Source organism: Tiliqua scincoides, chromosome 3 (genome assembly GCF_035046505.1).
Source record: "Tiliqua scincoides isolate rTilSci1 chromosome 3, rTilSci1.hap2, whole genome shotgun sequence".
Lineage (NCBI taxonomy): Eukaryota > Metazoa > Chordata > Lepidosauria > Squamata > Scincidae > Tiliqua > Tiliqua scincoides.
In genome coordinates, this window is record NC_089823.1 from 101,372,192 (window position 1) to 101,390,578 (window position 18,387).

Below are 18,387 nucleotides of genomic sequence, written 5' to 3' on the forward strand. Positions count from 1 at the left end.
AATGCAGTGCTGGAACCATGTTGCTGGGGGGCCTTGGAGCAAAGTCCTATACCACATATTAGTGATGTATTGGGTTCTACCACTACCACTAGTTCAGAGGGGTCAGGGTACAGCCTGAACAGGTGTCCAGGGAGCAGCCAATGACTGATCTGGGTGATACCAGATACCACCCTGGCTTCATGACTTCACTTGCTGAAGCCTTAGAGCTACTGGAACTGAGCATGACAACCATCTCAAAAAAATTGGTAGATGCTCTAGGTGAACCTGGAAGAACCACACCAGGCTGAAGGCTAAAGTCTGAGCATAACTGCCCAGTCCTGTGATGTCAAGGCAATTCCTAACAGTAAGTCTACTCTCTTTCCTTCTTCCAGCTACCTGTAGGGGTGCATTTCAGACAGAATGTTCCTTGAAGGATGCAAGTCCCAGAGTTATCCACACTCTTTTCAGTGTTTACAAATGTGTTATCTACATCAGAGTCTGCTGCTCCAGAACCAGCCTCTTTAGACACATAAAGAATTGTTAGACAAATCAATCCAAGAAATGCTGAGCCCTAGGTGTTACAGAGATGATAGCCACAAATAGATAATTTAGTTCATTGCCTTTGTCAATGATTGGATTGTAACACTGAATAAGCAGTTTATAGCAACCTCAGATACCTTTAATCATTTGCCTTCTTTAGTATCTTGGCATTCCATTGCACAGTTGCTACATGGAAGAAAAATTACATGAAGACAATATTCTTCCATTACTCATATTCATCTGATGAACCTACATAAAGTGTTTGTTAGTGATGCCCGAATTATTAAATCTTCACAGAATGAAGTATTAAATCACCAAAGCCCAAAACCCAGCCCCAGAGAATTATAAGGCAATACTGCAATTCATGGTGATTCAGCATTGTATATGCAAGGAAATGGATTGTGTATGAATATGGAAAGGATTCAATATAGACTCAATCAAACATCTTCAAGCAATGCATGGTTTACTTTCCCTCATATATGGGGGAGCTGAAATCCCCCATCCCCCCTCTAGAGATAGAGAAATCTCTATCTACATGGAGCTGGGAGATATGGGATTCCAATGAATCCAATAAAAATATTGTTGAGACAAATTACTAGGACAGTTACAATCAGAACATTTTGTTATGGGGAGCCACAGCATGAGTTTTCCTTGCAAAATTCTGCATTTGTGTTCACTGGCACCCTTGCTTTGGAAATGGAAAATATGAGTGGCTATGTTTCTTAACAAATTGACAGTTTATTAATATCTCCAGGATGGCAGGATGTAGAACACTGACACTTATCATAAGTACTGGCAAGCATCTGTTAACGAGTGGAACTGAACTGAAACAAGAGAACACGGTGCACAAGACACATGAATGTTGGTGGCTGGTGGGAAAAGAAGTGTCATTTACGTTTGTTTTAAAATACCTGTAACAAAAAATTATTTACAAATAATAATTATTAATAGGCATCATCAAAGAATGGAATAAGATGACTCACAGTACAAACCTAAGGATATTTAGGATGATGTCAATCCCACTGAGATCAATGAAGTTTAAGTGTTTAGGACTGCAGCTCAAATTAGCCTTCCCTCCTCTCTCCCTTTTTCCTATTATTCTTATTGGAAGTGGTCTGTACACAGCTTGGATACGTGGTGCTTATTTAGCTCCCTAGAACAAAAAAAATGGTGCTGACGTGATGTCTATGTTTTGACTTGCCTATTGGTCTGAAAATAACGTGTCAGATGCCCTACTGGCCTCTATATGTGCCATGCTCTAAAATATTGTTTATCCTTTGCTCCCTGAGATAATTATAGTTCTTCTATAAGAGAGGCATCTATAGATTAGAGAAGATAGTAGGTTGCATTGTCAGGAGCGTAATTGGTAGATGTCTGATAAGGCCTTGTTTTGACCCACAAACCTCTGCCAAGACATCTGTTGGGTTACAGAAAACCTCCCACATACTAGATCCCCCATTGGTTTTTCCACTTGAATGAATCTCATTAATTTAATGGCAAGGTCCATGTTATCCCATGTTAGGAAACCTATGTTCTGAGATGTCTTTTATGATCAATATTTACTGGGTTAAATGAGCTTATGTAAATACTGTAAATTAAAAAGTGTGGGCTCCATCATTGCCAAACACTAAGGTTTTAAAAAAATGTAGGTCTTTGTCAAAGCCATCTCAAGGAGAAAGATAAGATGTACAAGTGTTCAGAGAAATTTCCTAAGGCTGTGGTAAACACAGAAAACACTTTTCACAAAACTTTCACTGCAAGCACACACACATCCATAGTGAAAGAGACAACCTACATTTCAGTGACCTTTATGGAAGCACACGAACAGGACTGAAAATTTTCATCCCTGTTCGAGTTGCAACTGCCAATCTGAAGGAAGTGTTCGACCACACAATCCTTCCCTCTCCTGGCAACTGCTTTGTGAAGACAGAAGAAACACTGTGAGCCCAATCCTATGCATGTCTACACATTATAGTCAATGGGGCTTACTCCCAGGAAAGTGTAGATAGGATTGCAGCCTGTGTCACACTCCCGAATCACCACCTTTCAAGTGACAACAGCCACTCTAATTAGGCCTTAAGTGTTTTCACCAATTTCAAGGCAATCAATATGTTATGTACAGAGCAATTCTCTCAATCTCTTGGCAAAGCAGGTTCTAGGAGAAGGTGAGGGTAACATCAGTGGTCAAATTATGCCTTCAAAGTTAGAGGGCCTTTAATCAAGTCCACATGCTCCCACTCTCTGAACATCCCAATTTTTGTGATAACATTGTCTTCCCATAGCTCCTTAAAACTGTAGATGTCACGAAAGATAAGGAGTGGATCTTTTTTACTCACATCCTACCCAGTAATTTGGGCACTAAGGTCCAATCCAATCCAACTTTCCAGGACCAATGCAGCTGCAATGCAGCCCCAAAGTAGGTGAACAAATGTTCCCTTGCCTTGAGGAGGCCTCTGTGACTATCCCCCCCCCCCACTGCAGGATGCAGTGCACACCCTGTTGGCATAGCGACATCGGTGCTGGAAAGTTGGATAGGATTGGGCCCTAAGTCACACTATATAGTATACCATGTATTACATCCTTTAAAGTATCAACAAATCACTGTAAAGGAGCTAATCCCCAGCTGCTTCCATTCCTGGCATTAAAACACCTTATATTTATTCTTCCAAAATGTAAATTCCACCAATCAGACAGATGTTATTCTTGTAGCAACTGACAGCACTAAAAAATATTATCTATTTTGGGTGATCCCATTAATCAAGATAATGAAGCAGCCATTCTAGAATCAGCAAAACTCTTAATTGCAGGCTTACACACTACTAAACAGTCTTGGGCAGGCCCAGTTGCCAGTTTGGTGGCATACCAAGAGTTTTATTTAGTCATTATAAGGTTTTAATCTCACTTTTCCTGCAAATTGCATCCCAAAGATAGTGTCAGTAAAATATAAAACAATTATAATTAATAACAATAATACAAAGCATGACTAAACAATTGCAACAGCAATAGAATAGAATCCTGCTCTAGACAGCATCCATTAAAGCAGCACAACCAATTAAAAAAATTCCAAAAGGAACTATCACACATTTCTCCTTCCTTTTCATGATATTCTTGACATAGCCACAACACTGTGACTGAGACAGCATAGATTTGTGAAATAAGAGTCAAGCCAGAAATGTAGCAGGACTGTGTGTATGCTGCAGTCCTGCTGATGATGATCATAGCATTCAAATTCTTGGGAGTCTTTCTTTTAAAAAAAATCAGCATGTTTCTAGTCCTAATCGATCACTAACATGCATGCCCAGTGGAGCCCTAAAGAAAGTCGTTAGAAGGCGGAGGGAGAAGGAGAGGCGTATTTGGCTGTCATTCCCACAAGTTCAGTTTGCCATTGCTCCCTTTGGGGCCACTTTGAGTGACCAGTTCACACTCTAATTTCATTGAAGAGTGCATGTCTTCATGCGGTTGCATGCAATTCTCTGGGCAATTTAAATGTGCTTATGAGTGTGCATTTTTTTCCCAGGAAACACATTTATCCATCCCTACTTCTAAAGAGCTCCAAGTTGCTTACATGACTTTCTTTCTTTCTTTCTTTCTTTCTTTCTTTCTTTCTTTCTTTCTTTCTTTCTTTCTTTCTTTCTTTCTTTCTTTCTTTCTTTCGTTGATCAGTTGTGCTGCTGTTGTGTTAATTTACTTTTGCCATTGGTTGTATCCAAAGAAAGTCAGTAATGACTAACAGTCCAAGTGGGGAGGGGGACAAACAAGGAAGTGTCTGGGGGAAAAGGGGGACAGGTAGGAAATGGAATAGGGGAGGGAGGGGTGGATCTCAGCAGCACTGGCACGTGCCAGGAACTTATCCCTGTTCCTTTTCCCTTTTCTCTCCTTTAATCTCCTTGCTTCTGCACAGCAAAATGGCTGGCGCAGATATGAACAGAACCATTCAGGCGGTGGAGACTTGCCCCAGGGTAAGGAAGCAAAAGTTCCCTTATCTTGAGGAGGCCTCCGAGACTGCCACCCTCCCCTCACCCACCCTAACCCTCTACAAGAGTTGTGCTTGTGGGTTGGGGGAATGAGGGTCCATTTAAGTGTGTGCTTTATTTCTTGGGCTGTGTTCGTTCTTGGAGAAGTCCTGGACATTTGAGTCCATTCATTTATTCATTCATCTAAGTTCTATCTCTAATGTGTTTATTCAAATTTTATATTTAATTTTTTTCCGGCCCTCGACACTGTTCCAGATATTTGATGCAGCCCTTGAGCCAAGAAGCTTAGAGACCCCTACCTTAGGGCGTAGTGGCACACTCACAGCCGTGTCACCAGGGACATCCACTGTGCCCCCAGGATGTCCCTGGTGCACATTCACAGCCATGCCACCAGGTTGTCCCTGGTGGCTCCTCCTACCAGTTCTCCTGGGTGCCTCCACCCTGAATCCTGGGGTGGAGAGGTATAAGATTGGGTTGTAAATCTTATTGAAATTAATGGGACTTAAGTGGTTCACAAAATGAACTTGAAGCACTGATTTCAGTTGTGCATAGTCATGACTTTCTTTGGATAGAACTCTGTGTATGTATGCATTTACTGTGGAATTTTCTGTCAGTTATCTTGATTTTGCATTGCAAAGAGAAAATCAATCAATCAATCATAATAATCCCTGCTGCATTCTTTGGAAAGTCCTTGCCGCTTTCCTAATCCTGGGGCGAAGGGGGCCAATGGGTTTTGCACCCCCAAGGGAGCAAACAACAAATACAGTGGCATAACCCATCTACAGTTCATCTGCTTGGAGTGCAGTGATATCTCTCAGAAAACTATTATATCTTGAGGAGTTAGTGGTGTCCACATATCCCTTTCAATCTTCTAGTGCCTATTTAGAGTTAAAAGCCTGCTGGAGTGACCTGGTCTGGTGTAGTTCCACTGCTTCATAGAAACTTCTGAAGACCACTGTATATATCCTGTCCACGTCCCATGGCTGGGTACATTCTAAACCTTGTCTGTGTTCCCAGGCAAAGAATGGGACTTCCTGCCCCTATTTAACTCATCTTGGAATGCACTGGGTGTTGTTTCAAGGCCCAACACCTGCAGTTGAGGGATCCAGCTTGTTTGGTAGTTCCCCCCCCCCCCAAATCTTTTCTCTCTCTCTTATTAGCTGTTATTAGGAGTAGTAGTGGGCACATTTAAAAAGACCCTGAGCACATTATCAGTGTAGGCTGCCTGCAAGGGCATTGCACAGTATGCTTGTAGGAGTTACCTGTTGCTGAATTGGTGCTCTCAGCAACCCAAGTGGTATAACCACATTGTCTGCCCTGTTTGCTTGTCTGCAATTAAAGCTGCTTATGCGTTGTCAATAAAAAACATTTGCCTTATATGTTGATAGGCTTACTGCTTCTGAATCCAGAAGAACCATACTTGCCTTACTTCCCTTATGAAAAGAACTCTATCTTTTTATCCAAATTTGAGTACTGTGACCATAGGCAGCTAGCACTAGTAAACTGAGAGGAAATCAAGGCACAACATTTCAATTATGCATAACTGTTTGTTTTCCAGGATATCGGAGTTCACAAAGCAATTAAACATAAAAGGTGGAACATACTTCCAAAATTGGCAGAAAAACTTTGAAGTAGGAAAACACATTTTACATTACCTGGAGAAACTGGCTGCCAGGAAGGATCCCTGGCATCTTGCTTCACTACGCTTTCCTACCCCGCCCTGCCCTTTCCTGCCCCCAGCAAATGGAGCTGGTCAGGTTACGATTGATGAGAAACCTGGCCAGTCTGGCATGCTGTAACCCAAACTCTTGGGTTCCTGTATATTCTAGCAGATGCCTCAAGTGCTTTTTGAGTCCATTGAAGGATTAGAAACTTGAAAGCAAGAGTAACCATGTTGCTCTGTTCCCCAACAATAAGCAGGCATGCCTGTGGCAAAATTGGTATAGTATGACTAGCTACAGTGGTTCTCAAATTGGTGGGTCATGACCCACCAGTTTGTGTAAAGGTTCCCTTGTCCCTTTAAGGGGTGGGGGAAGGGGAGAGGCAGGGAAGTGATCCCCAGGATTGTGTCCCTATGGGGGGTGAAGGCAGGGAAATTTTATCAGGGGGTACAAAGTTTCTTTTGGGCCCCTTTGCAAAGAGGGAGGGGTGAAACAGTGTGGGGGAGGGTGGTGACAGGTGAGCAGAATGGGGACAGGGAGGGGCGAAGCAGGGTAGAGGGGACGGTGGAGATAGCTGGAAAAGTTTTTGGAGCCCAATACCCATGGAGGTCTAGCCACCCGTGTGGCATCAGCAGCTAGATACAGAAATAATGGAAAACCAAACAAACTCCAAAGTTTCTCTAAAATCTTTTAAATATAGAAAATCATGCAGAAAATTAGCATCATTGTATCTAGACTCACACTAGAATGCAAAGTGTCCTGGGCATACTAAAACTTCATTCTGCAGCAACTGTAGCCCCAGCAGCAGCAGCAGCAGCAGTGTCCCTGAGCATACACTCCTTCAAGGAGATCCACAAGCCAAAGAGCTACTGTAGCAGGCCAGTTTCCTCCCAGATTTGACACTGTTAAGAATTGTCATTTATGTATTCCTTGGTCATTTATGTATTCCTTGGCCCGGCATATATGGCCCGGCATATATGGCTTGCCAGTAGCTGCAGCCTTACACTTGTGGTAGTGTCCCCAGCATCCCACGCGGACAACAAATCTGAGTAGATGGGAAAATGTAAGTTCCCAGGAAATTTCTGGGGCCCCTCCTTTAGCTCCTGGGCCCCCTTTTAGACCCTGGGCCTGGGTACAAATTACCCCCTTTACCCCCCCCCGGCCCTGGGTGCTTAACTTACTAGTAAGTAGGTAGGGCTGCAGGAGGTGCGGGGAGCCCTCCACAGTGCTCCCCGAGACTTGGGATCTTCAGTAAAAGCGGGCACAAAGCAGGAGGTGCATTGCAGGAGGTGCTTTGCGTCCACTTTTACTGAACGTCCCAAGCCTTGGGGAGTGCTGTGGAGGGCTCCTCACCCTCTTGCAGCCTCCAGCATCCCTACCTACTTAACAGTAAGTGGAAAGTAACCCCCTCACGCCCCCCCTTAGGGAAGCGATCCTGCGGATTGTGTCACTGCCCTAGCCCCTCCCCCGCAAAGACTTTCTGAGGGAAAGTATAGCTCCCTCAAAATTTGAGAACCTCTGGGCTAGAGGGCTTCCCTCTCGTTGGTCCTATGGCAGTGGCCAACTACAGTTTAACCTGCACCTTCAGATATCACATCCTAAGAAATGCAAATCTGAAAAATCCCTGCACTCTGTCTTGTTGTTTCCTAAAGTCTCTTATGCAACCAGCCAGGATAGCAGCTACCTAAAAGAAACACCTTCATTAATATCCTAAAAACAGGCTTTGGCAGACCTTGTTCTGATGAAGAGAATATTATGGGGGGGAGGGGAGACATCACTATTAAAAACAGTGATTCTCTACCTTTATTCACTCACCTTTTTTGAGCAATGGCACTTGGGATCAGGGCATCATCAGCTGATCACAAAGCATGGGAAAATTAAAATCAAATGAACAATCAGACTTTGAAAATTGGGAATGAAAAGCTCCTCCATTATGAGTTCTTTAAACACATCCCAGTGTTCTTGCCAGGAATGCTATTGATTAAACAATCCTGTTAGCAACTGACTAATACAAATCTGTTGCAAATGCTTATTACTCTCCAGTGATGTTTGGTTCCACATGTGATGTAGCAACTAATCCAACCCATCCTTGGAGGTCCTCAGAGGCTTTTAGCTGTGCTGCCATTGTCGATACTGGAATATTTACCTGTTCTGAACAGGGCTTGCGCTCCCCCTGCATGAGCAGGTCCACACCTTGGAGGTCATCCTGAGCTCTCCACTGCTCCTGCACTCTACACAAGGCTGCCCTTTAAGATTGTCCAGGAGTTACAGTTAGTGCAGAATGCACTAGCCAAGATTAAAAATTACATCACCCTTCTGAGTTGTAATTTCTTAGCCCTGTAACATGCTTCAGTGGCATAACCTCCAGATAGACTCGAGTAGTTAGAGTACTTCCTGTTCAATTTATTTTCCAAACCCCAACCTATTAAATGATTGCCAACTCCAGTTTTTTTCTTCTTCTTCTAAAAAGAGCTGAAAATTATGCTTCTCTGTGTACTGGTGTTGATTTTTCCAGGTTTTTTTCCACATATGGCTATTTACTTAGGGCACAATCTTAACCAGGTCTACTTAGAAATAAGTCCTATTTTGTTCAATTGGGCTTACTCTCAGGAAAGTGTGGTTAGGATTGCAGCCTTAGTGTTGTTTTCACATTGTAAATACACTAGATGCCTGTTGTCAACAGCCATTAACACTATTTACACCTTTTATCCATAGAGAATACTCTATTCAGTGTTTCTCAAACTGTGGATCAGAACCCACTAGGTGAGTCACAAGACAATTCCAGTGAGTGGGTCCCCATTCATTTCAATATTTTATTTTTAATATATTAGACTTGATGCTACCATGGTATGTGACTGCATTTGGGAAAATGTTAAGAGACCTGGACTTTTAATAGGCTACTATGTATAAGCTTTTAACAATGATAGTAAATGGGACTTACTCCTGGGTACGTGTGGGTAGAATTGCAGCCTAGGATTGTTAAAACGTTTCCTGCTTGATGATGTCACTTCCAGTCAAGACATCACTTCTGGTGGGTCCTGACAGATTCTTATTCTAAAAAGCGGGTCCTGCTACTAAAAATTTGAGAACCACTGCTCTGTGTTATACTTCACTTAGACATTTGTGGGCAATATATAAAAATGGTGTTTACTTTGCATGAGTCTACAACGTACAAGTCTCCTGTGTTTAATTTTCTTTTTTTCAAGATATTTCCCTCTTTCTCAAGAATGCTGGGAAACCATCACTTCTTCGTGCAGGGTGTAATCTTGCCCATTCCCCTCCAACATAGGAGACAGAAGCAGGAAATCCTTTGCACCTGATTGGTGCTGGCTTGGCTGTGGAGCTTGTCCGACCATTGATTGATTGGCATTTCGTGGCTTGTTGCCTCAGATGCTTTGGGATTTTGACCTGAGCACACCTTCAGCTGGCTTTCTTTATAAATTATTCTTTTTTCTTTTCTTTCTTTCTTTTTAGAAATAAAACAGCCATTAAACAGTTTGCAAAATATACCCCAAACAGCAGGGTGGTAGTGGAAGGCAGGACTCACATCAAGCCTCCTCTCAGTGCTGCTCACTAACCACCCAACCAAAGAAGGTCTTAACCTTAAGGCAGTATTTCTCAAACTTTGGGTTGGGACCCACTAGGCGGGTCACCAGCCATTTTAAGGTGGGTCCCCATTCATTTCAGTATTTTATTTTTAATATAGTAGACTTGATGCTACCATGGTATGTGACTGCATTTGGGGCAATGTTACAGACCTATACTTTAACAAGTAACTATGTATATACTTTTAACAATGATAGTCAATGGGGACTTACTCCTGGGTAAGTGTGGGTAGGATTATAGCCTAGAATTGTTAAAAATGTTCCTGCTTGATGATGTCACTTCTGGTCATGACATCAATTCCAGTGGGTCCTGACAGATTCTCATACTAAAAAGTGGGTCCGGGTACTAAATGTGTGAGTACCACTGCCTTAAGGAGTACAAAAAAGCTATGAAGGAATGTGCAGGTAGTTCCAGGAAAGGAGGGAGAGCTCAAAGACAGCCTGCAAAGGGGGGCCCAACACAATTAAGATTCCTGTGCCTCACACTAACATAAGAACATAAGAACAGCCCCACTGGATCAGGCCATAGGCCCATCTAGTCCAGCTTCCGGTATCTCACAGCAGCCCACCAAATGCCCCAGGGAGCACACCAGATAACAAGAGACCTCATCCTGGTGCCCTCCCTTGCATCTGGCATTCTGACATAACCCATTTTCTAAAATCAGGAGGTTGCGCATACACATCATGGCTTGTACCCCATAATGGATTTTTCCTCCAGAAACTTGTCCAATCCCCTTTTAAAGGCGTCTAGGCTAGACGCCAGCACCACATCCTGTGGCAAGGAGTTCCACAGACCGACCACACACTGAGTAAAGAAATATTTTATTTTGTCTGCCCTAACTCTCCCAACACTCAATTTTAGTGGATGTCCCCTGGTTCTGGTATTATGTGAGAGTGTAAAGAGCATCTCCCTATCCACTCTGTCCATCCCCTGCATAATTTTGTATGTCTCAATCATGTCCCCCCTCAGGCGTCTCTTTTCTAGGCTGAAGAGGCCCAAACACCGCAGCCTTTCCTCATAAGGAAGGTGCCCCAGCCCAGTAATCATCTTAGTCGCTCTCTTTTGCACCTTTTCCATTTCCACTATGTCTTTTTTGAGATGCAGCGACCAGAACTGGACACAATACTCCAGGTGTGGCCTTACCATTTGTACAACGGCATTATAATACTAGCCGTTTTGTTCTCAATACCCTTCCTAATGATCCCAAGCATAGAATTGGCCTTCTTCACTGCCGCCGCACATTGGGTCGACACTTTCATCGACCTGTCCACCACCACCCCAAGATCTCTCTCCTGATCTGTCACAGACAGCGCAGAACCCATCAGCCTATATCTAAAGTTTTGATTTTTTTGCCCCAATGTGCATGACTTTACACTTACTGACATTGAAGCGCATCTGCCATTTTGCTGCCCATTCTGCCAGTCTGGAGAGATCCTTCTGGAGCTCCTCACAATCACTTCTGGTCTTCACCACTCAGAAAAGTTTGGTGTCGTCTGCAAACTTAGCCACTTCACTGCTCAACCCTGTCTCCAGGTCATTTATGAAGAGGTTGAAAAGCACCGGTCCCAGGACAGATCCTTGGGGCACACTGATTTTCACCTCTCTCCATTGTGAAAATTGCCCATTGACACCCACTCTCTGCTTCCTGGCCTCCAACCAGTTCTCAATCTACGAGAGGACCTGTCCTCTAATTCCCTCTTATATCCCTCTATATCACACTGATATAGGGGCAGCCAGGTACCTTGTTGAGGGTTTTTCCTTTGAGTTTCAGATTCCCTGCCCCCTTCTCAAGCTGTGTGCAAGGGTGTGGAGGCTATCAGGCAGCCAGAAGGAGGTATGGTAAGTAAAAATACTTTACGTACCCACCCCCCCAGTAGGCTTCCCGATAGCCTATGGGTCTCCTTGGACATTTTGCTAGTGTATATCTGAGAAGAGAAAAGGGTCAAGGTAGCCTGGGAAATAGGGAATAAGAGCTGGCACATGTTGGCCAAACACTCCAGGTTGCTTCTTCTAGGCCCACCTGAAAGACAGCCAAAAAAAAAAAAAAATTATTTGGCACTAATGTAGAACTTTAAAGTATTCAAAGCACATTACAAGCTGCACTTTCAAGTAACTAGGACAGGGGTTGCACCTTCTCTCTTGCACATGTAGTTTGAATAACAAGAAGACACAATGTGTGCGTGCGTGATGCAGAGGTCCATAGGTGTGTGTGGAAGATTGTGTGAGGCCATTCAGTCATTGAACCCCACTTTACCTGCTTCCACCCCCAACACAAAAATTCAGTACATCATGTAATTAAGCAAAGTTGCATGTGAACACACAGTCTATCCCACTGTTAACAGCAGCACTTTAAAAAAAACAAAAACCATGTACATTTGTAAGAGGCTCACATGAGCAAGAAAGCAATCATGTGTAGGGATTTTGTGTCAAATATAATGGTATGTCCATGTAACTCAGTGACAAAAGATAACTGAAAAGTGCTACAGAATGGAATTTGAACTGGGACTCGCTATACTAGCGTGTTGGCAACCTTCAGTCTCGAAAGACTGGTATCGCACTCTGAATGGTGGTTCTGGAACAGCGTCTAGTGTGGCTGAAAAGGCTGATTCGGGAGTGACAATCCCTTCCGCACTGGGAGCAAGTGCAGTCTGTCCCTGGTCTGTCTCCCTGGCTATGGGCCTTCCTTCTTTGCCTCTTTGCCTCAGACTTTTGGCCAAGTGTCTCTTCAAACTGGGAAAGGCCATGCTGCACAGCCTGCCTCCAAGCGGGTCACTCAGAGGCCAAGGTTTCCCACCTGTTGAGGTCCACTCCTAAGGCCTTCAGATCCCTCTTGCAGATGTCCTTGTATCGCAGCTGTGGTCTACCTGTAGGGCGCTTTCCTTGCACGAGTTCTCCGTAGAGAAGATCCTTTGGGATCCGGCCATCATCCATTCTCACAACATGGCCGAGCCAACGCAGGCATCTCTGTTTCAGCAGTGCATACAAGCTAGGGATTTCAGCACGTTCCAGGACTGTGTTGTTTGGAACTTTGTTTGGCTCCAGCTCTGTTCCCAGATACAGATAGCAGCTGACACGGGCAACATCAAGGGGATGTATGACGGTATCAAGCAGGCCCTAGGTCCAACGCAGAAGAAAATTGCCCCTCTGAAGTCTGCCACAGGCGAGGTCATCCAGGATCGGGTGCAGCAGATGGAACGCTGGGTGCAGCACTACTCTGAGCTATATTCCAGAGAAAATGTAGTCACCGAAAAAGCGCTGAACAACATTGAGTGCCTGCCTGTGCTGGAGAAGCTTGACAGTGAACCAACCCTAGAAGAACGTCACGCGGCCCTGGACTCCCTTGCCTTTGGCAAGGCACCTGGAAAAGACAGCATTCCTGCTGAAGTCCTAAAGTGCTGCAAAGAAATCATCATCACTGAGCTGCATGAAATCCTCTGTCTCTGCTGGAGAGAAGGTGGAGGACCTCAAGACATGAGGGATGCAAACATCATCACGCTGTACAAGAACAAAGGCGACAGGGGTGACTGCAACTACTACTGCATCTTAGCGTTGTAGGAAAGCTGTTTGCCCAAGTTGCACTAAAGAGGCTCCAGATACTTGCAGAGAGCGTTTATCCAGAATCGAAGTGCGGATTCTGAGCTATACTAGCAAACCTTCTTAAATTGCACAGAGGGAGAAAGCACATTCTCAATATATGTTTCCCATGCTAAGAAATGGCAATTCATTCATGGTTTTACCACATTACAATTATTGTGTGAATTAGCCTTAAGTATAAGCAGGTCACCAAGGTGGATCTGAGCCACTTTCTCCAGTGAGCATCTGCATATGGAACATCTTGGGAGAATCAGTGCCTCTTTTCTATGATGACTTGTGGTTTGGTCTCATATCTAGCATGCTGGAAGATGAACATGATTAGGTTGGCAGGAAATCAATAATAACAGAGAGAAAATAAATTCAAAATACTGGTGACTGGCCCAACCATAGATATTGATCGAACAAGCACTTCCAAAGTCAGCTACTTTAATGCCTGAATTTGATCACAAGAAAGTAATCCGAATTACAAAACAATGGGAAGCGTAGGTGTTGCTAGTAGCTCACTTCCTACTCAATAACAATTGGGAGGAAAATATCCCTTTAGCTACAGTAAACACCAAAAAGTGAACCCCAAGTGTTTCTAATACTGAAGTCATAAAGGAGGAGAACTAAAGCCAATTTTTCTACAAGCTTTGCCAGTAAAATAGTTGCTCATAACGGCACACAGAGATTAAGCCATTTAAAGCAATTTCAAATTTAGATCAACTTTTGGTGAATGTGGCCAAGACTCATATTATGCTCATAGCGGGGTGCCCCTTTCTACATGGTATAGCATCTGCTCCAAGCAATTCTTCCAGCCAATAGGCAGCCATTTAGTGCAGGGAGGGGGTTGTATCATTGTTTTCCTGAGATATTTGCTCTAGATACAAGACTTGTTTCCGTATACATATGTGGGTTCAACTGAGTATAGCTTTACCAGATGTCAGATGTTAATCTACTGAAATAATGGGGGGAAAAGTAGAATTGATAGCCAACAGGGGATATCTGAGAGAGCTTAACTATCACAACTAGTTCGACACTGATCTGCATGAAGTCCTTCCTTGCAAGGATACAAACACAGCAGCAGTGGCATCACTAGGATTTGCGTCACCCAGTGCAGGAGGCCTGCGAGTCACCCCATATAGTGGGCAGGGCAACAACCCAGGTGGTGGGCGTGGTGATGTGCCATTGCCCCGCCCCCACTGGTTTTTTGGTTATACCTTTTGATAGAACACAGATATTTCAATGTGGTTTGTTTCATTGCATTCTGCATGAAATTACGCATTGATTGATATATGACATGATAGTATTATTCCTCCAAACTCTGATTTTAGTGATTTTGAAAACTTGTAGAGTCACACACACCCCATGTCAACTTACTAACACCTTATTGCAGCAGTTCTCAAACTTTTAGCACCAGGACCTACGTTTTAGAATGACAATCTGTCTAGGACCCATTGGAAGTGATGTCATGACCAGACGAGACATCATCAAGCAAATAAAATAAATAATTATAAATAATTAAATTAAAATAAAAGAAATAATTAAATAAGAGGGAGTCAGCCCTGTTTCACCAAGTGAATTTTCTCTGTAGTCTCCCTGCAATAACACCCCCCCCCAAAAGAATCAGTGAAATTTTCAGCCCTCCCCCGTGCCCAGTTTAAAGTTGTTCTATTTCAAGCATATCAAGATAAAGACCCACCTGGCTTTACAAGTGCAAAATAGAAAACATTCCCCTTACCAGTTGAAGCCTCTTTTTTTGTTCTTTTTAGTGGGGGGGGGGGTGGTGGTGGAGAGGCTACCTTCTGTAGCATTTGTTGCACTCCAGTTCCATAGGATAGGGACCATTCTGGTGTCCTCACATTCCTCTTTGCCTGGCCTGATCACAAGCCAAGGCATGTCTGTCTACTTGCGAGTAAACGTGGCCGCGTGGCTTAGTTTCGCTTTCCATAGGGCTCAATACACTTGCAGCTGGGAGGGAGGGACCTCCTTCTCGGGTGTTTTTGGGGACTACATTCATTGGATTGGGACCATTCTAGTGTTGTTGGAATCCTCCTAGCCTGCCCTTTCCAACACACTAAGGCAAGTTTGCCTACTTGCGAGTAAATGCGCAATACAGCTCAGTTTCACTTTCCATAGGGCTCCATGCATTTTTTGGTTTCCAGTTTTTTGGCATAACTTTTGAAGGAAAGGAACTATTTCACTCTGGTTTTTTGCACTGCATTCTGCTGGAAATTCCACATCCAACGGTATATGGCGTGATGGGGTTGCTCTTAAAACCGCAATTTTAGCACGTCGTCACCCCCCCCTTGCGAGTCACCCAGTGCGGCCCACACCCCCCACACCCCCCACACCCCCTAGCGACACCACTGATCTATATTCCTGCTTTATGTCACCTGTTGCAAAAGGCCAACTAGATAACATGTTACCAGAGCATGATGAAAAAAAATCTAAGGATCCATAGCAATTAGAATTTGCAATCCAGACAAAACAAGGTGTCAGTACTAATGGCTCCAGACAAGAGCCCTGCATCCAGGCATTCATTTCCTACCTCCTGTTCACCTGGGACCATATCGGGGAGAAAACTACAGTTCAACACCACAGACCACAATGTTCCTGGGTCTGGAAAGCAGTGATCCTGAAAAACCAATCCAGTACTACTATATAATTCTAAGATTGATGGCATTCTCTCAGTTTGGGTAAGGAATTGATGAAAGAAGTCAATAGGGTTGCCCACTGCATCTGCTAGCCACCTGGTCTCCCCACTCAGCTTCAACTACTTAACAAATATAACTCTCACTGACACCTGAGCTCCTGATAGTTGTCTTAGAGCAGTGTCTCTCAAACTGTGGGTCAGGACCCACTAGATGGGTTCCCATTCATTTCAGTATTTTATTTTTAATATAGCAGACTTGATGCTACCATGGTATGTGACTGCATTTGGGGCAATGTTACAGACCTATACTTTAACAAGTAACTATGTATATACTTTTAACAATGATAGTCAATGGGGACTTACTCCTGGGTAAGTGTGGGTAGGATTATAGCCTAGAATTGTTAAAAATGTTCCTGCTTAATGATGTCACTTTTGGTCATGGCATCACTTCTGGTGGGCCTTGACAGATTTTCATTCTAAAAAGTGTGTCCCGGTGCTAAATGTGTGAGAACCATTGCCTTAGAGCAATGCTTCTCTACCAGTGGTGCTCATACCACTGATGGTACTTGAGGTGGTCTCTAGTGGTATGCACTAGACCCCGACAGTGAGACCAGCAATGAAACAAGCAGCTGTGGGAGGGACAGCAGGCAGGGTTCCAGACTTTCATGTGCTTGAAAAAGCACTCCTATCCACCCTGAATCTGTTACTTGAGTTTGATGTGTCACATCTGGCCTCCCAATCCAGCAGTAACTGGCAATGACATAATTGCTGGTTACTTCTGGTGGTACTTCCAAATAGGTGGACCATGCAAAGTGGTACAGCAGGAGACAATTTGAGAAATGCTGCCTTAGAGAGCTCAATGGGGTTTACTTCTCAGGATTCACTCTAGCATACATTCACAAGTGTTTAGATACACATGAGATAACCATATGGTTCATATATCCCCATTTTAGGTTCTGGTAAAGTTTTAAGTGCCAGCTGAACAACACAGGGTCAAATCCTATCCAACTTTCCAGCCCTGGTGTAGCCATGCCAATGGGATGTGTAGTGCATCCTGTGGTTGGGGGTTAGTTATGGAGACCTCCACAAGGGAAGGGAACATTTGTTCCCTTGCCTAGGGGCTGCACTGCAGCTGCACTGGTTCTGGAAAGTTGGATAGGATTGGGCCTACAACTGGCATGAAGGCAGCCCAATTCTATTGAGGCCTTGCACTCCTCCAGGAGGCTCTGCAGGTGCCAGTAAGATTTGCAGCAAGGGTGGACTGTGGGCAGAGAGGAGAAATGATGGGGCATGTTGGGGAAGTAACTGGGTGATTTGGGGGAGGGAGGGGGCGGAAATAGCAGCAGTGACTTTTGCCTGGATCTATTCCTGAAAAAACTCCCAACAAAATGGCTGGCATGGGTTCAAGAAGACACATAGGTGATTGGGCAGCCTACCAGGAGGAAAGCAAAAAATATTCTTACCTCCTACTATCTGTTCAATCACCCAATACAACCACCACCATACCATACAGCACAGCTTCCATTGACCCAGCTGCATGCTATAACATGGCAGGAGATTGGATTGGGCAGTAATTCTTTTAGATAAGGATAGTGAAAATCCCCATGCCTCAAGTTCCCCAATATATTTTTACAATCCTGTCTGTTATCTATGGCTCCAGGCATGAGGCCACAACTCAAGATATCACAACTATCCACCAGAGAAACCTGAAAAATGATTGCTTACCTGTGTTATGTCTAAAGGGAGAACATAGTGTTGTCTGCAACATTCTGTTATGGAATGGTTGACATTAATCTTGGTACAATCTGATGTGGTGACATGTCTCAGAGGGATCTTTCATGCTGATGTTCTATGCATCAATCTGAGACTGCCTGCTCACATCTTTCACTTCATTGTATGTCACTTTGTTAAGCAAAGAAGCAGGGAACCTATTGGTTTCCTTAATCCACTGCCACCGGATGACACATGCACACAGCACATGTATTTTTATTCTTTTGGCAGTTACTCCATGAACATCTGTTGTGTGAGGCCAGAGGCAGTATCGCATAGCTTTGTCTCTCTCTGATAACAGCATCAAGCTTGCATGCACCTTCAGCTTTCTACACCAGCTTGAGGTCTAGACTTGAGGCCAAGTAGACAGCAAAGGTGCAAAGCCATTCTAACCAGCGCAGCAAAAGTAAAATGAAAAATTATGTTGGGCTGACCTCTTCAAACCCTCAGTTCATTTTCCTGGAAAGCTTTCAAGTCTGCAGAACTCTCACAGGACGTGGGGGCACAGTGAAATATGTGACAGGAGTTATAAAAAGAGGTGTTAAGGCCTTTACCTTCTTGGGCAGTGATTTAGAAGGAAGAATGGGAAAGAAGATAAGAAAAAAAAATACATGAATGGGAGGTAACA